The following is a 17,016-nucleotide window of genomic DNA, read 5'->3' on the forward strand; positions in this document are numbered from 1 at the left end:
CTGATTATAGAGAAGTGGCACAGTTGCTGTAATGCTAGTTGCGTACGGTCTTTTTTAGGCGGTCTTATTCTCCTCTAGATTTCTGCAGCTCACTGAGTTTCTGGTGGCTCATTGCAATTTAGAAAGAGCTGCTGGAGAGTCAGCTCATTGTAGAAATAGCAGGAGTGTGCTTACTAGGAGTACTCCCTCATGGAGAGAGACATTTACAGTAACAGCATTTCTTCCACTTTATTTCCCACAGCACTAGGTTAAAGTGGCACGAACTTCAAGACATTACAAACTCACATCATTCCTTTGTTTATTTAGTGCCCTTTCCAAGTGCTAGGTATTTGGTGTCAGATAATGGGCCCACTGAAGGTATGTTTCATGTTCTCATGCACAGAATCGAACTGCAACTTGCCCCTTCTCCCAAGGCGCAGCATGCTCTCCTCTCCCCAACACCAGTCCTTCATTCCTTAACCAACATATTGAATGCACTAAGCCAGCAGGGGGTAGAATTCTGGCACCAGACTTACTTAAAGGGGCCACATCCTTCTGTGCTGCAGAAACATTGCATCCGGTGCCTGAGGGACTCTGCTGAAAAGCGAAAAGAGGTGTCCCTGTGAGCCAATGGATTATTCTTTTGCCTTTTTGTGTTTCTTACAAAGGTCACACTTTTGCATCTTTAATATGTTGGGTCAGGCCTACATCACTGTGTCACAGGATTGCATTTTATGTCATTACACCAGGGCATTATAGGTCGCATTGCAGCTGCTTGTTGAAGGGACACTTCAGGGTTGTGGTACCTAAAATTGTCCCAGAAGCTGGTAGTTTGTGACAGCTGCTTATTAATGCTAATCATAATTGCCTCCCCGGTAACTTGTGCTTCCCCCTTTCTGTTTGTTGTATCCACCTGCTGTCTTTCCTCATAAGATGAGAAACTCTTTGCGGGAGGGACCATCTTCTTAACTGTGTGCATAGTGTCTATCACAGTTGAGTCTGGACCTCTTACTAGGGTCTCCAGGAGCTTCCATAATACAAATAATAATGATTTTAATAATATTTGATCTTTACTAACAATTGTCCTACAATTTTGGATCTCACTTTACACATTCGGTGTGTTCCTTATAAATGCTTACAGATTTTTGCCACTGCCTAAAAGGATCTGAGCCAACCAAGGCTTTGAATTATTGAGCTCCCAGTGGTGAATATGGCCCAAATGCACAGGTTTGAGTATAGTAAGTTATGCAGTAAGTAGGTATTTGTTTTCTTTTTGTTTTGTGCTGTATTTCCTTCTGCCTCAGAGAGATTTTATTTTCTCTTAAATACATGGCTGGAATCCTTAGGAGGTAGAACCACCCAATGTGTGCCAGCTGCTAATGTTTATTCCTTTGAACTTCAACATAATGGCCAGTGTAATCTTTATGATTTAGCTCTTGTAACACAGTCTGACTGTGATTGGATACTGATCATGAATCTGAGACAGTTCAATACGCTTAGCAATGTCCTTAATAAAAGGTCAGACAGCTGAGATTCCCTGTCAGTTTTGTAGGATTTGTGTGGGACTTGTGGTTGGGTTTTCTTTTAAGAACAGAGCTGAGAGATGTAGTGGTTTTATCTGCGACCAGAATCTGAAGGTCAGCCTAAGTTGTTGTTACATACCTGTTAAATACAGGTAGTGTGTTTGGTGCTGTACAAGATAGACAATATGGCTAGTCCCTGCCCAAGTTAATCTTGCCTCCTGAAGTGCAGCACTGCTGAGGAATTTCTCATTTTGACAACAGAACTCAAACGCTTGACTTCTCAGGGCTGTCAATAATGTCAGGTTGTGAACTGCTTTTTCTTGTTAATAGCAACTGTGCAGCTTAAAGCCACATTAAATGCCAAGCAGCCAGTGCTTAATTTGTAATGAAAGAGGAGCTGGGGATCAAGCAATATTTTTACATTCATAACTGATGCAGCAAGCCCAGAGGTGCTGGGGCTATGAACTGCCAAGCCTAGAGGTGCCGGGGCTCATACGTGGCAAGCCCTGGCACAAATTAAGCACTGGAGGCAGCCATAGATCCTAGCTAGTTAGGAGGGTGTGTATCTGTGTGTGTGTGCTTAGAGTAAGGCTTTATCTTTAGAAGTCTTTATAGGACAGAAATGCTGCGGCTGGTTAAGGGTAAAAATAGTTCTGAGTTTTCAATGGCTGCATTCCATGGCTGGAGCCTGAAATCATGAATCAGGGCTCAACGCTCAGTCTGTGTGAGACCAAGTGTGAGAGCTCTGCAACTGGAGGCAGGAGGGGAGCAGCTAGCTGGGATGAGTCCGACCCCGGCATCACTAATATTTTGGGAGGGACCTGTGCTGCTTGTACAGTCCCAACAAGGTACCGTATGTTAATATCTTGGGTTCTGGCAGTTTATCTAATTGTTTTTCCCTGTATAATTAAAAATGTGCCAAGCCATGCAAAATTTCTTGCTGAAGAGAGAGCGAGATTTTTTTAAAAGTGGTTCTACTGTGTGAATTCATTCTGTCAATGGTCTGTAGCTGTATACGTTAAAGCTGCCTGAGATCTAGGATGTCCTGTATTGATTTGAGCTTTGGTCGCAATTTCTGGCTACTCAATCCCCATCAGAATACAGTCTTGGTCCCAGGATTGTTCCTGGTTCTTTGGAAAAAAATTCTGCTTTTGTGTTTCAGAAATTTTCCAACATGCATGCATATCCCTGCCTGGAACGTACAGGTATTTAAATAATGATTGCTCTCTTTAAGTCATTCTGCTGAGAGTCATTTTAAAAATGTTATCGAGCACATGGATGCTTCATTCATGCATCTTGTCTCAAGACTAGAGCTCGGTGACAGTGAAGCATAGAGTACGTGTGAGTCAATACCAGATCTGACTATTCTGAAAGAGAGAGTAATTATCTACTAAATACACTGTTTCACAGGAAGAATCATTTTGTTCTCCAAGCAAGTTCATTGAGAGGGCCATTAGGATGCTGTCCAGGTTTTAGCCCCAGCATTTTCCCTTTAAAGCTGTTTTCTCTGAGAGGCTTTAACCCTTACATATCTCGTAGGCCCTTGTTAGTAGGACCTTGAGAAAGAAAGTTACCATTTTTTTGGGTAATTCTTGACATGATGCATAAATCAAGTTGTGCGTATGTGTTCTCTGCTGTCATTGCACCTTGGGCAAAGCTGTGCATTACCCACAAGCCTCGCAGCCATGCACAACCGTGCCAGTGCAGTATCCTCCTGTTCGCTAGCATCCTGGATACAGCTGTGTTCACCCCTCCGCTACTCATTGGGTGCCCTAAGCTATGCTTGCAATCCAAGAACTGCTGTTTGTCTGTGCTATGCCATCCTGGCACCCTGGGTGCTGCTGCATGGGCGTATCCTATAATATCCTAGCACCCTGACACAGCTGTGTGTCCCTATGCTGTGCCGTCCTGGTGCCTGAGGAGCTGGGGTTGCCACCTTTGAGGCAGAAAAAACTGGAACATCAAGGGTGATCCTTAGCCCATAAAACTGGACCGCTGGCAGTGTGTGCAGAGCACCCTTACAGATTTCACAGGACAGCTGCCTCCAAAAAGGGACGATCCTGGGAAAACTTAGACAGGTGGCATCCCTAAAAGGTACTGGTGTGTGGGTCTATTGTATACTATCCTCGGACCTGTCCTTAACAGAGCTGTGTGCATCTGTGCCATGCTATCTTAGGCCACGTCTACACTCACTGGGCATTGACGCTGCTGCGATCGATGCAGCAGGGGCCGATTTAGCAGGTCTAGTGAAGACCTGCTAAATTGATGGCAGAGCACTCTTTGGTACTCCACCGGAACGAGAGAGGTCAGGTAAGTCGACGAGAGAGCATCTCCCATCGATGTAGCACAGTGAAGACACCGCAGTAAGTTGACCTAAGCTACGTCGACTCCAGTTACGTTATTCATATAGCTGAAGTAGTGTAACTTAGGTCGACTTACCCCGGTAGTGTAGACAAGGCCTTAGCAATCATCGCACAGCTCTTTGTGTTTCACTTATTCCTTCCTAGCACATTGCCTCTCAGGAGCTCTTCTGACACTCCAGGTGCATCATGTTGTTTTCATCTGTAGTTCCCAACTTGTAAGGATGATTTGCAAAAGTAACTGGGAACAGGGAGGTCTGGAAGATAATTCTCACAAGCCAAAACTACTTTTAATGTAAAAAGCATTTTACTCTAGAACTTGGGTCCCGGGGACCTTTTGGAGTAAAGTTTTAAAAATCAAAGTAGTTCCACTGCAGTACGTAGTCTCTTGTTTGGACCTGGTGGGCAAGGGGTTCAGGTACCTTGGTATGTAAAACAGTAAGCATCTTGGACTATGAGGAGCTAATTGTTTTTATTTGAATCAAGAAGAAAATACAGTAGTGGGAAAATCAGGGTAGTACCTGGGGCTGAAATATTTCACAGCTTCTACTTCTCCTTATACATAAGACAGGAAAATGGCAGTTCAAAACTACCCTTGGTGGTCATGTTAACTTGCATGTAGCTTTGCTTGGCCACTGCTCAGAACTGCCTGGCCACCCTGGTTGTATGTGCCAGGAGATGCCAACTCCAGTTGCTCAGGGGTTGTCAGACTTATTGTCACAGACCCATTTACTGTCAGGCCATGTCCGACTTCGGAATCAGAAGATCTGCTAGGAGAGACATAAAATCTTATTATTATTATTCCCCTTTTACAGATGAGGAGAATGAGGCACAGGGAATCTAAATGAGATAGCTAAATGTCACAAGAAGTCAGTAACAGGGACAGGAATAGAATGCAGTAATCCTGCCTCCCAGCACCCTGCCTAGCCATATGCTTCCCTTTTGAAAAGTTCATTAGGAGTTGAATTTTGTCTAGTGGGTTAGGTTAGTCGTCATCATGCTCTAAAATAGTTTGAGGGATGTTTTAAGAAGTGACATGGCAAAACTGTTGGTGTAAATGTATGAATACCACTATTGAAAATCTCAGCAATGTGCTGCAGTTATTTCCAGTAACTGCAGTTTAAATGTGATACATTTGGCCTACTGCAGATAAAATAAATATATGCGTATGAAGCACCAGAGTGATGGGCCCAGCTACTGTGCATTGTTTGTGTTAGCTGTTAGAGAACCGCAAAACGGGTTTTGTTCAGCTCAGAGATACATCCAAAGGGTCAGATGCTGCTCTGAACTATCCAAACCTCATCATCCTGAAAAACTGAATTGTAGATAAGCCTTAACTATGACATGGGTTCAGAATACCCTCTCAGCACCCCCAGACCCTAAAAAAAAAGCACTTTGGAGATGGTTGCGATCCAGATTCGTGGCCCTGTCCATTTCTATAGTGTATATTGTGTGATTGGGTCTTCTCCAAGAAACTCCACGTTAGCTTGAGATGATCTAAAATGTTCTATTAGGGTTTTGAGACTTGGCGAACTCCAGACTTAGAAATAAGTAGTGTTCAGCCTTGGTCTGATTTTCTTTTTAATTTGGGGGAGTGAATTGGGGAGAGGAAGAGGAAGGGACCCTCCTGCGTGTTGCTGTGTAAAATGAGGCATTTTTTAACAGAGGCCAGCTTCCTTAGTCCTATGGTGATGAAGCGCTGTTGAAGCCCCACGGCAGAACTTGTGTTCACGCTCTCAGTGCTGATGCTGCAGTGGGGTATGTGGGTCAGTAGCAGGGAAGAGGTTGGAAGTAGGCACTATCTTTCAGATATATTCAATCGAGGACACTTCTGCCTTATATCTCTTGTACAAGTTAAGGATCCTATGGTGTGTTTGAAAAGAATAGGGAATAATTATCTGCTGGTTTTGTGGCAACCCTTTTGGGTCAATCTATTGGTTGTTATGAATGGAAGTGGATAGTTGAAGGTGAGAGGCGAAGCCGGAGCTTACTCGAGAAGGATATTCTCCTTCTCCATATTCCAAAGCGTACGTGCTGCCTGCGGGAGTCTTTCTGACCCTAGTGTGTTAGGTAGTTTTTTGCCTGCCACAGTCACAGGGGGATCCACACTGGGTTTTTTCTGTGCCCGTCTGAAGTGGATTCTTGGTGCTTCACTTCTCCTCAGCTTAGAAGTACAGTGGAAACAGCTGCTAGCAAGAGAAGAATAAAAATGAGAAAATAAACAGTATCAAACTGAGACATCAATTGCTCTCCCATCCTCACTGGGAATTCCAGAGCACGTGCTTCCCAGGCTATTTCCAGCGAGCATAGCCCGGCAGAATAGCAAGTCACTGTTACGGATCATGAGCTAAGAAGCCCATAATGTGAGAGATGCATACACAGTACATTTCTAAATACAAGGCTTGGCACAGCCAATAAGTGGAGGTTCTTGTTCCAAGGTGAGATGCCCAGCAGCTAATATTAAAAAGCAGCAGACTATTTCTTTTCTCATCATGGATAGTTCTCCCTGCTGCCCACTGAGTTAATGAAATGTTAAGTTGCAGGAGATGAGCTTTTCTTGAGAGGATGAATAATTAATAATGGTGGTGATTTTGCCAAAGTGAATCAATCACATTTCAAGTTTAAGTTGCAAGCAGAATTGAAAGTTGATCCCATTTGTGAAAAGCTCATGCAGAATCCTCTCAAATGGGATGCTCAGTAATTACTTAAGCTCCAATCATAAAAGGCCCCATAAAATCGGAAACATGAGCATCATAAATCTAGAAAGCTGGTAGTAAGATAAATAAAATCTTTACAGGGAAGTTATAGGATAAGACAATGAAATGCAACTAGGCAAAAGATGTGTGCTCAAGGTGAGACAGAGACAGAGTTGCCACATGTCCACATATTTTGGCTTTCCCCAAGATCATTTTTTTAGAAGGAGTACTGGGGGCAATTGTCATGTAGTTGGTTTCCATTTTGTTTCCCATCTAGAATGAACCATACAGAGAAGGTATTAGATCAAGCAAACATAAATAATTAAATATATAAGACCACCTGGTTAGGTTTGTCAGCAGAGATTGAACCCGCGACCTCTAAATTTAAAGCACAAGGCTCTACCACTTGAGCTAAAGGACAAAGTCCATAAGCAGGGTGCAGTTGGAGACAACTGACCTGGGTCAGCCACAGTGTGAACATAGTTTTCTCAAATTAAAGATTGCATACTGGCATTGGGGCAGTGTTACTTTGATAACAACATGCATTTCTGTAATGCATTTCATTGCAAATGATCCCAAAGCACTTTACAGAAAAGATTCTCTTCAACCAGCTGGGAAAAGCATGTTTGAGGTGAACTGTAGCAACTGTTTAAAAGGGTAGATAATAGGCAGGATACAGGAATTGCCATACCAGAGCAGACCAATGGTCCATCGAATCCAGTACCTTCTCCCTGACATTGACCAATACCAGATGCTTAAAAGAAAATCTCAAAATAGACAATTATGGAATATCCTGCTCACAGGGAAAGTTTCTTCCTGACTCATTAGTGGTTGGCTTAAGCGTCAAATGATGGGAGTTTATATCCCTTCCTAAAAAACATTTTTAAAATCCTTCCTAATATAACTGGATATTCTCATTATCCATATACATTTCTAATCCTGTTATGAATCTGGCTGAGGTCCAGAGGAAGAAGTGAAGAACACCCTATTCAAGTGAATATGCACATGGAATGCAAGGAAGCAGAATATAGTTTTCTGAGTTTGAATTTGGCCAAGGCAATGGGATTGTAGTGCTCTGCCGGTGCAGTGCTTCAGTACTGACTCAGAGGGAAGGGTGACATCTGTTGAATCACCAGTACTCCTTTCTACCACCCACCACCCCATCCTCAGACTTAGCTTATTTACTTGGAGAACTGACAGAATTGCAGCACAAGATGGAAGAGCTACAGCTAATAGGTCCCAAACCTTTTGGGCTAAATCCTGAGCTGTAACCATGGTCTGCTCTAAGCCACCCTTCTACTCCATTGATCCTAGGATTGAGAGAAAGTCATTTCAGCCCCCTCCATAACTTTGCGTAATCTATGGGCTACTTTAAATTATGCCAGCTATAATGGAATGGCCTACTTGGTTCTGCCCCACTGGTTATGGATTGCTGTAGCATAAGGCATTTGGCTACCTCCTCTCCTGTCCCTGGCATGCTCCCTCCTTCCTTTTCCCTGCCCCCGACACTACCCACACCAGATTTGTGCTACCTTTGAATTACCTTATGCAGGAGATTCCCTAACTGTATTTTTGGGGCAATTTTCCAACTACATTGTATAGCATGGTTTCAGAGTAGCAGCCGTGTTAGACTGTATTCGCAAAAAGAAAAGGAGTACTAGTGGCACCTTAGAGACTAACCAATTTATTTGAGCATAAGCTTTCGTGAGCTATAGCTCACTTCATCGGAATGAAGTGAGCTATAGCTCACGAAAGCTTATGCTCAAATAAATTGGTTAGTCTCTAAGGTGCCACTAGTACTCCTTTTCTTTTTATTGTATAGCATGAGCAGCACAAAAGAACTAGATGAGGAATCAAGAATCTGGCCATTTGTGTTGGATAATGTATGTCTCAGTTCCTGGAAAACTCACTATGAAGGTAAAGAACTAGCATCTTCATTAAATACATCCAGGTGCCCCTTGTGGAAGTGACTAAAGCATACTTATTAGTGCCTTGACTCCGCATGGACAGGCTATTGTATATAATTTAGGATGGGTTCTCCAGTGGCCGTTTTTACTGTAGTTATTCCAAAATCCTGGACAGAATCACAGAAGTCTTTCCTGGACACTACATCTGGGTCTCACTATAATTCCCTCTGAACTTTGGATCTACCTCGCTGAAATGGAGCTTTCCCCAGAAGAATCTGCCATGCAGAAATCTATCTAATCTAATGCATGCTTCCTTTTATTTTAAGGTACTTGTAGATATTGAGTGCAGCACAGCTGGGATGTTGTTCAAGAGAGATTTTGCCATTGTGAAATGCTTGTTGAGAGAGATATTACTCTGTTTTCATGCTGTTTTATTTATCATTGTTTTAAATGTAATGTTTCCATTCAAAATTAATGACAGACTTTTTTCTATATTTAAAATGCAAACAAATCCATCCAATTTCCCCATTTCATTAATGAGATTTCTATTAAGACCTTTTAAGGTTTTTTTAAGCCTCTCTGAAAATGTTCAATCTTGAGTAAAAATGGTGTTCCAGATGCGAAGAGAAATATGTAATATCACGTATCTGTGGCCATGCCGTCTGCTGTATAGACAGATGCCTTTTAGTTCACCTTGTACATCTGTATCCTTAGCAGCAGGTGCCACTGCCAGACAGCTGATCAATGCTGTTGTGATTTCTGAGAAACACCAAGGACTTTCTTTTTTTATTGCAATGAGAGGGGGGGTTGAAGAGGTGAGCCGGAGAGTAGGGAGGAGATCATGGTGACAAGCAAGCAGGAAAGGTGGACCTTTCAACTCTACTTGTTGAGGAATAAAGACAAAAATAAAGGAAGATGTCCTCCCTGCAGCTTGCTGTAGGAATGGAGTGTGGGACATCGTGTCTCATAAAGAGACAGGAGCACAAGTTCACACTGAAAGGGGCCATCTGGTAGTTGTTATGGAATACGTTTAAGGAAGGAATGGGGGTGAGGAGTGAATAGGGATTTCTCCAGTTGAAATTCTGCCAACTTAATCAGTCTGTCAGCAGAGGTCATACGTTTGAATTCTTTCCTTAGCATGTGTCATCAGCTTTAAAAACACAACCTGCACTGATTCCCAGACTATATCAGGCAGCTGTACCAGTTTGTCATACTAAGACTTCAGCTATACCACCTGGTGCCTGCTGCCTCCTTTTAGTTATTATCTGGATTTGCATTTCATATCCAATATTTGGTACCTGAAAATGGTGAATTTATCACTTACCATTGAAATACGTAAGAAGTTACTCTAATCAGTGTATACTGGCATACTGAGACAGAGTCCAAAGTCCACTGAGGTCAATGGAAAGAATTCCACTGATTTCAATGGGCTTTGGATGCAGGCTCTTGATTACAGCATTTTGCTACCAAAGTGATTTCTCATTTGCATTGCTAACCATGTCAACTATATCAAGACATATTAACTTCCAGATATGCCCATCAGAATTGCAAACAACAGCCTTCCGACTTTCAATTAAAGGAAAATTGTACATACACTGTGTACAGACTCCACTGTATATGGTATTATTTCTTTATATTTTAAGCTTGATCTCACTTGATTTCCAACAGACAGAGAAAAGAAGACATGTTGGCAGGGACTCTAGACTGCCCTAGAGCTGGTGACTCTCCAAACTACAGTCTTACATTGACAAGGCGAGAGTTTGTAGACCAGGGTCTATGGTGGATTAGATTATGCACAATTGAATGGGAAGCAGTAGTGTCCCATGAGAAACAGAAGCTAATCTTTAAGGCAGGAAGGGAGTGGGTCTAGAGTTCTAGTAATCAGAACCCTGAAGCATATGTACTGGTAGATGGGTGTACAAGTAGCACAAACAGCCACTGGTTTATTCCTATCAATGCAGCAACCAGGGTGTGTCTGTCTTTCTCTTTGGATGGGTTGTTGCATTAGGGAGGGAAGTCAGAAAGGGAATGGTGAGTTTCTCAGCCTGATATACAGCTGCTATATCTAGCCCATAAATAATATGCAGTCCTGCTATATAAATAATCTTTACTTTTGTTTTAACTGCTCTTGTCAAAAGGTTGGCCCTGAGAGTGATGTCCTCAAGAGAGGCTGAGATCTCCAGATATGTAAGGTATATGGGCTGATCAGTCAAGTCTCTCTTCCTTGTTTGTTGAAACTCATGACCAGAAATACAGGAAGTGCAATTAAGATACTTAGCCTACAATAAGTGGAATGAAGTTTGGAGGCTTAATTTAAGTTCCCCAAAGAAAAATAAAATAAATAAACCAACAGCAAAACCCCATCATCTAGTTCACATGAGCCTAGCAGATGTTTGGCACTGTTCAGCATGGCGGACATTCAGTCCGTGCTTATCATAGATCCAGGACTATATGCATCAATGCCACATTCTTCTATTTGCCTTCATCTCAGAGAAACTAATCTTGTCAAGAAAAGGAAAGTGGGAGGGGGGAAATGTATCATTCCAACACATGCCGGATAGTGGTGGTGTGCTTGATAGTTTGTTAGCATGGGTAGGGCTGGAAGAGTGCCTTATATTTTACAGACTGCCTATTACAGATAGGAATTTCAATCTGTCTTATTTTATTTTTTTACATATGTATGAATTGTAGGGCTGTTTTCCTCTGCACACCAGAATGAGGACTGTTTTGCTTCAGAGCCTCTCTCCTTTGTAGGGGGTAACATCAACAGTTTGTTAACCACGCAGCCATGACTTCTATTTTATCTCAAACAAAGGAGAGAAGGGGAACATTTGGAACAGAATCTGCCTATAAGACAATCTATCCTGCCACTTTAAAATGGTAATGAGAATGTGTGCATTGGCTCTGGAAGTTGGTTTTTCTTTATGTCTTCCTCACAAATGAAAGAGTTTGAGTACTGACCATGGAGTAACATTGTGCCAATGTTCACTGACTGACTGACAGCTTTGTTACTCTGCACAATATTTAACTGACCTGCTGAGGTAGGTGGGGTAAATGATAATTCCCTTTATCCTACCACCAGGAATAGACGTGGGAGAGCATGTGTGCAACAGAGCGGGGAGGGATAGCTCAGTGGTTTGAGCATTGGCCTGCTAAACTCAGGGTTGTGAGTTCAATCCATGTAGGGGGCCATTTAGGGATCTGGGGCAAAAATTGGGGATTGGTCCTGCTTTGAGCAGGGGGTTGGACTAGATGACCTCCTGAGGTCCCTTCCAACCCTGATATTCTATGATTTGAATGGCTTCCTGTGGCTGGGGAGGGGAAATCCATCTATCTTTGGGCTGATTCTAGCTTGAAAGTAAGGAAAAATGTGGAATGTCAAGAATGGTCTGGGCAAACTTTGGGATTGCAGAGAGCCCCAAAAGCATATGGTGACAAGAAAGCAAAACATATTGGTCATGTTGAGTGCTAAGGCACCAAGATGACATTTGGGAGGGAAGGTTTAGTTATAAAAACAAACTTTCAATGGCAAATTAATATTCTGCTACTTTCAATGGAGATTGGAATGGCTGAGTACTGCAGAACTCATGGGTGGAATTTTCATATGCTTTCATCATTCACCTAACTGCTCCCATTGAAGTCAAAAGTAAAACTTCATTGACTTGTGGAGCAGAGTTTTACCAATGGCAACAAGTACTTTTGAAAATTCTACTCCATACAAATATTGGTTTATGCCATCTCATAAAAAGGTGGGTGGGCTATACCAGGAATCAGAGTTGGACTAGACAGACCAATTGTACATTCCTCCTATCATGGCTGTGGACAGGGGGGAGACTCTGAGTGAATAGGAACAAGTGTAGGACTCTTACATAAAACCAAAAATATACATATATATTTTTGCCCTGAATGCAGGGGACTGCACTAGATGACCCATTGAGGTTCCCCTTCCAGTCCTATACTTCTATGAATCTATGAAATATTTCATCATCATACCCATTTTTTAATGTTTTCCAGGTGGAAAAAGCTCCATTCCCTCATGTTGAACAAAAAGGTTTGACTCTCCAGAAAATTAAACTCTTCACTTCAGTATTGCTGGGGCTGCTGTCAGAGCTAAATGCAGGAGCAAGCTTATGAATATAGTATGTACTGTGTGGGAACTATCCCCATGCCCCCTTTTGGCTTTTCTGCTAATTGCCTAGTCCAGGGAGAGCAGCTAACCAATCAGAACTTCTGAGGGGCAGTGAGGCTGCAGGGGTGGACAGTTTGAGGGCAAGCCTCCATCGCCTATAAGAAGGAGTCTGGTATTAGACAAGCAGGTGAGGTCCTCTAATGTATATGTAAATTAGGTGCAGGCCTTGGACTCCTGGGATGTTACCTATGAAGTCTTCTGTGCCCCAAAGTTCGGAGTTTCTTGTGTTGCGTTAGAAGTACTAAGGCCAAGTTGATCTGAACTACCTAGTTAGTAGCCTCCTGTGTCAGGGCCCTTCATGTTTGTGTTGCATCAGTGCTCCAGCACCACATCTGTAAACCTCACACTTCAGTGGGCGCTTGGTTCTTGAGGCTGCCAAGTGAGCCTGTCTGCAGTGATTTGAATGCTTGATTAAAACTTGATTTGATGCTGATACTTGATCTGAATATTCAGCTAAGAATCTGAAGGGTCCTGATGGGCTGACACAAGGGATGATGTGGCAAAAGGGAGAGAGAAGTGCGGGGGGAAAGGCAGCCGTTACATTGCCAGTCTCTCCGCAGCTGCTTGGAATTGCAGCTTAAATTTAGTATCATTTCAAAGCTCAGAATAATCTTGTGCACGACTCTGAGCTTGAGCTCCATTTCCCGTGCAGTTGTGAATAATATTGCTTTTTAAAGAGATGTCAGCATATCTGAGGGAATGGAAAGTGAGTTGTACAGAAAGTGCGGAGCTGGAAATGGCCAGGGCTGTGGTAATGTACAAATCTACAGAACAGGAAAAATGTTCTTTTAAAAAATATGATTATCTTTCAAATTTTGACTTTGAGAAATGTTTTAAAGTTCCTGCCTTCATGGCACAATTTCTTGGTAGTGTCTTTCCTATCAGGCTGACTTGTTCTACCAGTGGTTTTTCCACTCTCTTTTTCTTGCTTTCTTGTTTTATGAGTGTAGAAAATAAATAAATGTTTTCGTTTAACATTAAAGGCACGCTGTTGGAATCAAATCATACATTTATTAAAACACCCCAAAAGCTCTTCCATTCGCGTTACTAATTACATGTCACATTGATAATTGCAAGGGATTTTTTTTTTAAATCTAATATTTCTCATGTCCTTTGGATGACAACCTTGGGTCTAATCCTCACTCACATTAATGCCTCCTTTATGATTCTCTTCTGCCATAAAGGGCCTTTAAGAGGGCGGAAAAAGCCCTTTGACAATACCCCCTGCAGAAGCTGGTTTTAATTTTGTTTCTAGCCATTTTCACTTTCTAGCTCCCTTGCACTAGTGCAGTGTTGGGGCTGCCTCCATCAGAGCAGGAATGTATAGATCCCAATGAAAAACCATTTCCATTGGAAATAAAAAAAATAATCATGCAAATATTGATCTTGGTCATAAACTTCGCAAAGTTTTGCACTTGCAAAAGCGTGTGTGTTCCTCTTGAACAGATCTGACAGAGCCCCTTTAGAATGGGTATTTCTACATGGATAGCAAAAAATAGGATCCTCAGACCCCCAGATGAAACAAACTGGAGTAAGGGAGGCTGGGAAGTGCATTGGTGAGGAGGGTTTGCCAGGGGAATGAGGAAAAGAAGAGAGGAGTCGGGGGGCTGAGAGTGGGGCAGGAGGCAGTGGGGCTGGTCAGTGGTGGTGGGGTGAGTGGACAGTATTGGCAGAGAGATGGTCTCAATGAGCCGAAAGGTCTCTTCCACCTCTAGCATTTGTGATTCTGCGAATGCACAGTTGGGGAGAAAGAGATTGCACAGAGCAGCTGGGGGAGAGAGGAAGAGGCGGAGTGGCCTGCAGTGTGGAGTGCTGTGGTCAGCCCAGAGGACATGTGCTGAGTATGCTCGTCCTCAGTGTGGCACTTGTCCTCCATCTCAACTCTGCGTTTCCCCTCTGGTTTTGCAACCAGGTCCCCAGCTCCTGTTTCCTTTATCTGACCAAAACAGAACCCATTCCCACTTCCCTAGCCCTTCCGTGAGCAGGGAGCGTTATACTCCTTGCAGCTGCTAGCTTCACTTTGTGCGTGAAACTGACTTGGCTTTTTCAGCCTGGGCCTCGGTTGCTGATGCTTGCCACCTCCCACTCCAGCATTAGGGGTAGGCTACACAGGCAACTACCTATGGTGCCTAAATTTTAGGGGCAGCTCCCATCTAGCTTGCCCATTCCTCACTAAATTGGGACAACCTAAGGGGAGTCTGCCCTTGTATAGGTCCTGCCACCTCTACAATACTAGATAACAGCAGCCTGATTGTCATGCACCAACCTTTCCTGGTGCTGAAGAGTGGTTGGGAACTGGCAGCCGGAGGAAACAGATGTTGCCAGAAGAGCCGTGATGGGAAGGAAGACAGTGATGTAAGCTCCTTGTGGCGGAGGCCATCTTTTTGTTTTGTATTTGCGCAGCACCTAGGGCAACAGGGCCCTGGTCCATGACTAAGGCTCCTAGGCGCAACTGAAATACAAATAAAAAATAATAAATAAGGCCTGGTTTTGGACTTACTACTCCAAAGAGCCTATGCTGTTGTGAGAAACCTTTCCTGCTCCTTAGCCCGGCACAGTGCTACAAAAACAAATAGCAACCGGATGGAAACGTAGCCAGCTCCGAAGTGGACACTGCCTGGCAAGGCGCTGCTTTCCAAAGGGTTAAGGGAGGAGTGGGCCGTTGCATGTGGTGCACCGGTTGTGAGGCATGCAGAATGCTCTGATGATTCGTTATAATGTTGTAGAAAAATCCCAGGCCTTTGGAGCTGATATTAATGAGCAAACAAGTTAGAGACATTACACCTATAAAAGATTTAAACTGTGGGGCTCCTTGCGGTCTTGATGCACCTCAGATCTTTGACTTTTTGAGTTTATGCACCAGGGAGTTTATGCACCTTTGTGAATTAGCTCCTAGGCCTCTGATTTTCACTCTGCTGTGGTTGAAGTACAGTAAGCTGAGTCCAAATTAGCTGCCTGCAAATGGCTAGTGGAAAGGGCTAAAGCGCCAGTGTGAAATCCTGTAACACCATTAGCAGTGAGCCTGGAGCACCATGTCTAAGCCATTGTGCTGTTCACATCCCAGAGCTTCTGTGAGCCATCCCAGTAACACGCTTAGTCAGGCTTTGCTGTGCGTACTCTAAGGATCAAATCTAACTCAATCAGCCCTGATAGTATGTACTGAAATTTCAGCCAGCAGCACCAGGAGTTGCAGTTTCCCTAGGAACTTGGATATGTGGGCAATGTGGCATTGATGCTTGGGGCAGCATGGGAGGGTATGGGGGTACCATCACGTCTCCCAGATCCTTGTCTCATAACAATAAAGCACAAGAGCCAGGACAAAGAGCGCATTGGTGAACACCCATTGCAGAGACAAGCCAAGAGTCTATTTTCTTAACTCCGGCCATCTCTCTCCCTCCCTCTCTCCCTCTGTCCCTATCATGTAGTGAAGGTGGCAGATGGGCTGCCCTGTAGATGACGCACACTCACCTGTGGGAAAGAGGAGCTCCTGCTCTGAGTCCCTGGTGGAAGCACTGCTGCTGCTGGCAGGCTGGCAACTCTGTCTCTTGGCAGTGGGCCTCCGAGAGCAGATGACTTTGTCCTTGTTCCTAGTTCCACTTGCCAGGTTCCCTGCTGATTACCAGACTGGTAATGCATGGGGGAGATAACCCTGGTTCACTTGACAGCAATTCACTCTGTCATCAGACAGAAAATACTGGGATGAAATTAACAGAGCCATGAAATCAACTAATTTGATACCGGGTTGAACGGGACTTTTCCCTTGGCAAAAAAATAAAATACAAAATAAAAGTACGGTAGTCATTTCAGCAGGAACTCTCTCTGTCCCCTTCATGCCTGTGCACAAGCTAAAAGCAGGCAGGGCTCCCCAGTCCTCCCGCTTGCCCATCAACTCTGACACAGGGTTCCCGTTTCTATTCCCGTTTCTAATCAGGGTTCCTGTCTGTGCTCTGCTCCCCTCCCCACCAGCCCCCTCCTCGTCAGCCTCCACGGTAGTGAGGGAACTGCTTGTGCTCCCTTTGCTGAGCTTCATGGGGACTCTAGGATTGTTCCTCTCCCCCTCACCCCAACCCTTGAGCTTGTGAGCAAAACAGATCATGTCATTGTTGCTGGTTGACTGAGGTCCCTTTATGGAAACCTTGTGGAGTTCGTGAGGCCGCACATGGAAAAGAGGAACACAGCTGACTCTTTCCACTCCCTCTTCCCACCTGGTTACCCATTTCATTTGAGCCTAATGATGGTTGTGATCATGCCTCTGAATTGCTGCTTATACCAAGAGGTAGTTTACCAGGAATCTGGTCATAACTAACCTGGACTAGATTTATGTGTTTTATCCCACCTGGGCTCTGTGCCTTGGTGCAAAGT

At 43.7% G+C, this 17,016-nt stretch overlaps 1 long non-coding RNA gene across 1 annotated transcript; it reads right to left on the bottom strand.

Moving 5' to 3' along the window:
* Positions 1 to 4,315: 4,315 nt before the first annotated feature.
* On the bottom strand, positions 4,316 to 16,184 carry LOC144266426 (uncharacterized). The gene is made up of 3 exons (XR_013346480.1): positions 16,123 to 16,184; positions 14,921 to 15,106; positions 4,316 to 6,048 (listed from the first exon to the last, which is right to left on the bottom strand). It is a non-coding gene; the product is annotated as an uncharacterized LOC144266426 (long non-coding RNA).
* Between the last annotated feature and the right edge of the window lie 832 nt (positions 16,185 to 17,016).

This window comes from Eretmochelys imbricata, chromosome 6, assembly GCF_965152235.1.
Source record: "Eretmochelys imbricata isolate rEreImb1 chromosome 6, rEreImb1.hap1, whole genome shotgun sequence".
Lineage (NCBI taxonomy): Eukaryota > Metazoa > Chordata > Testudines > Cheloniidae > Eretmochelys > Eretmochelys imbricata.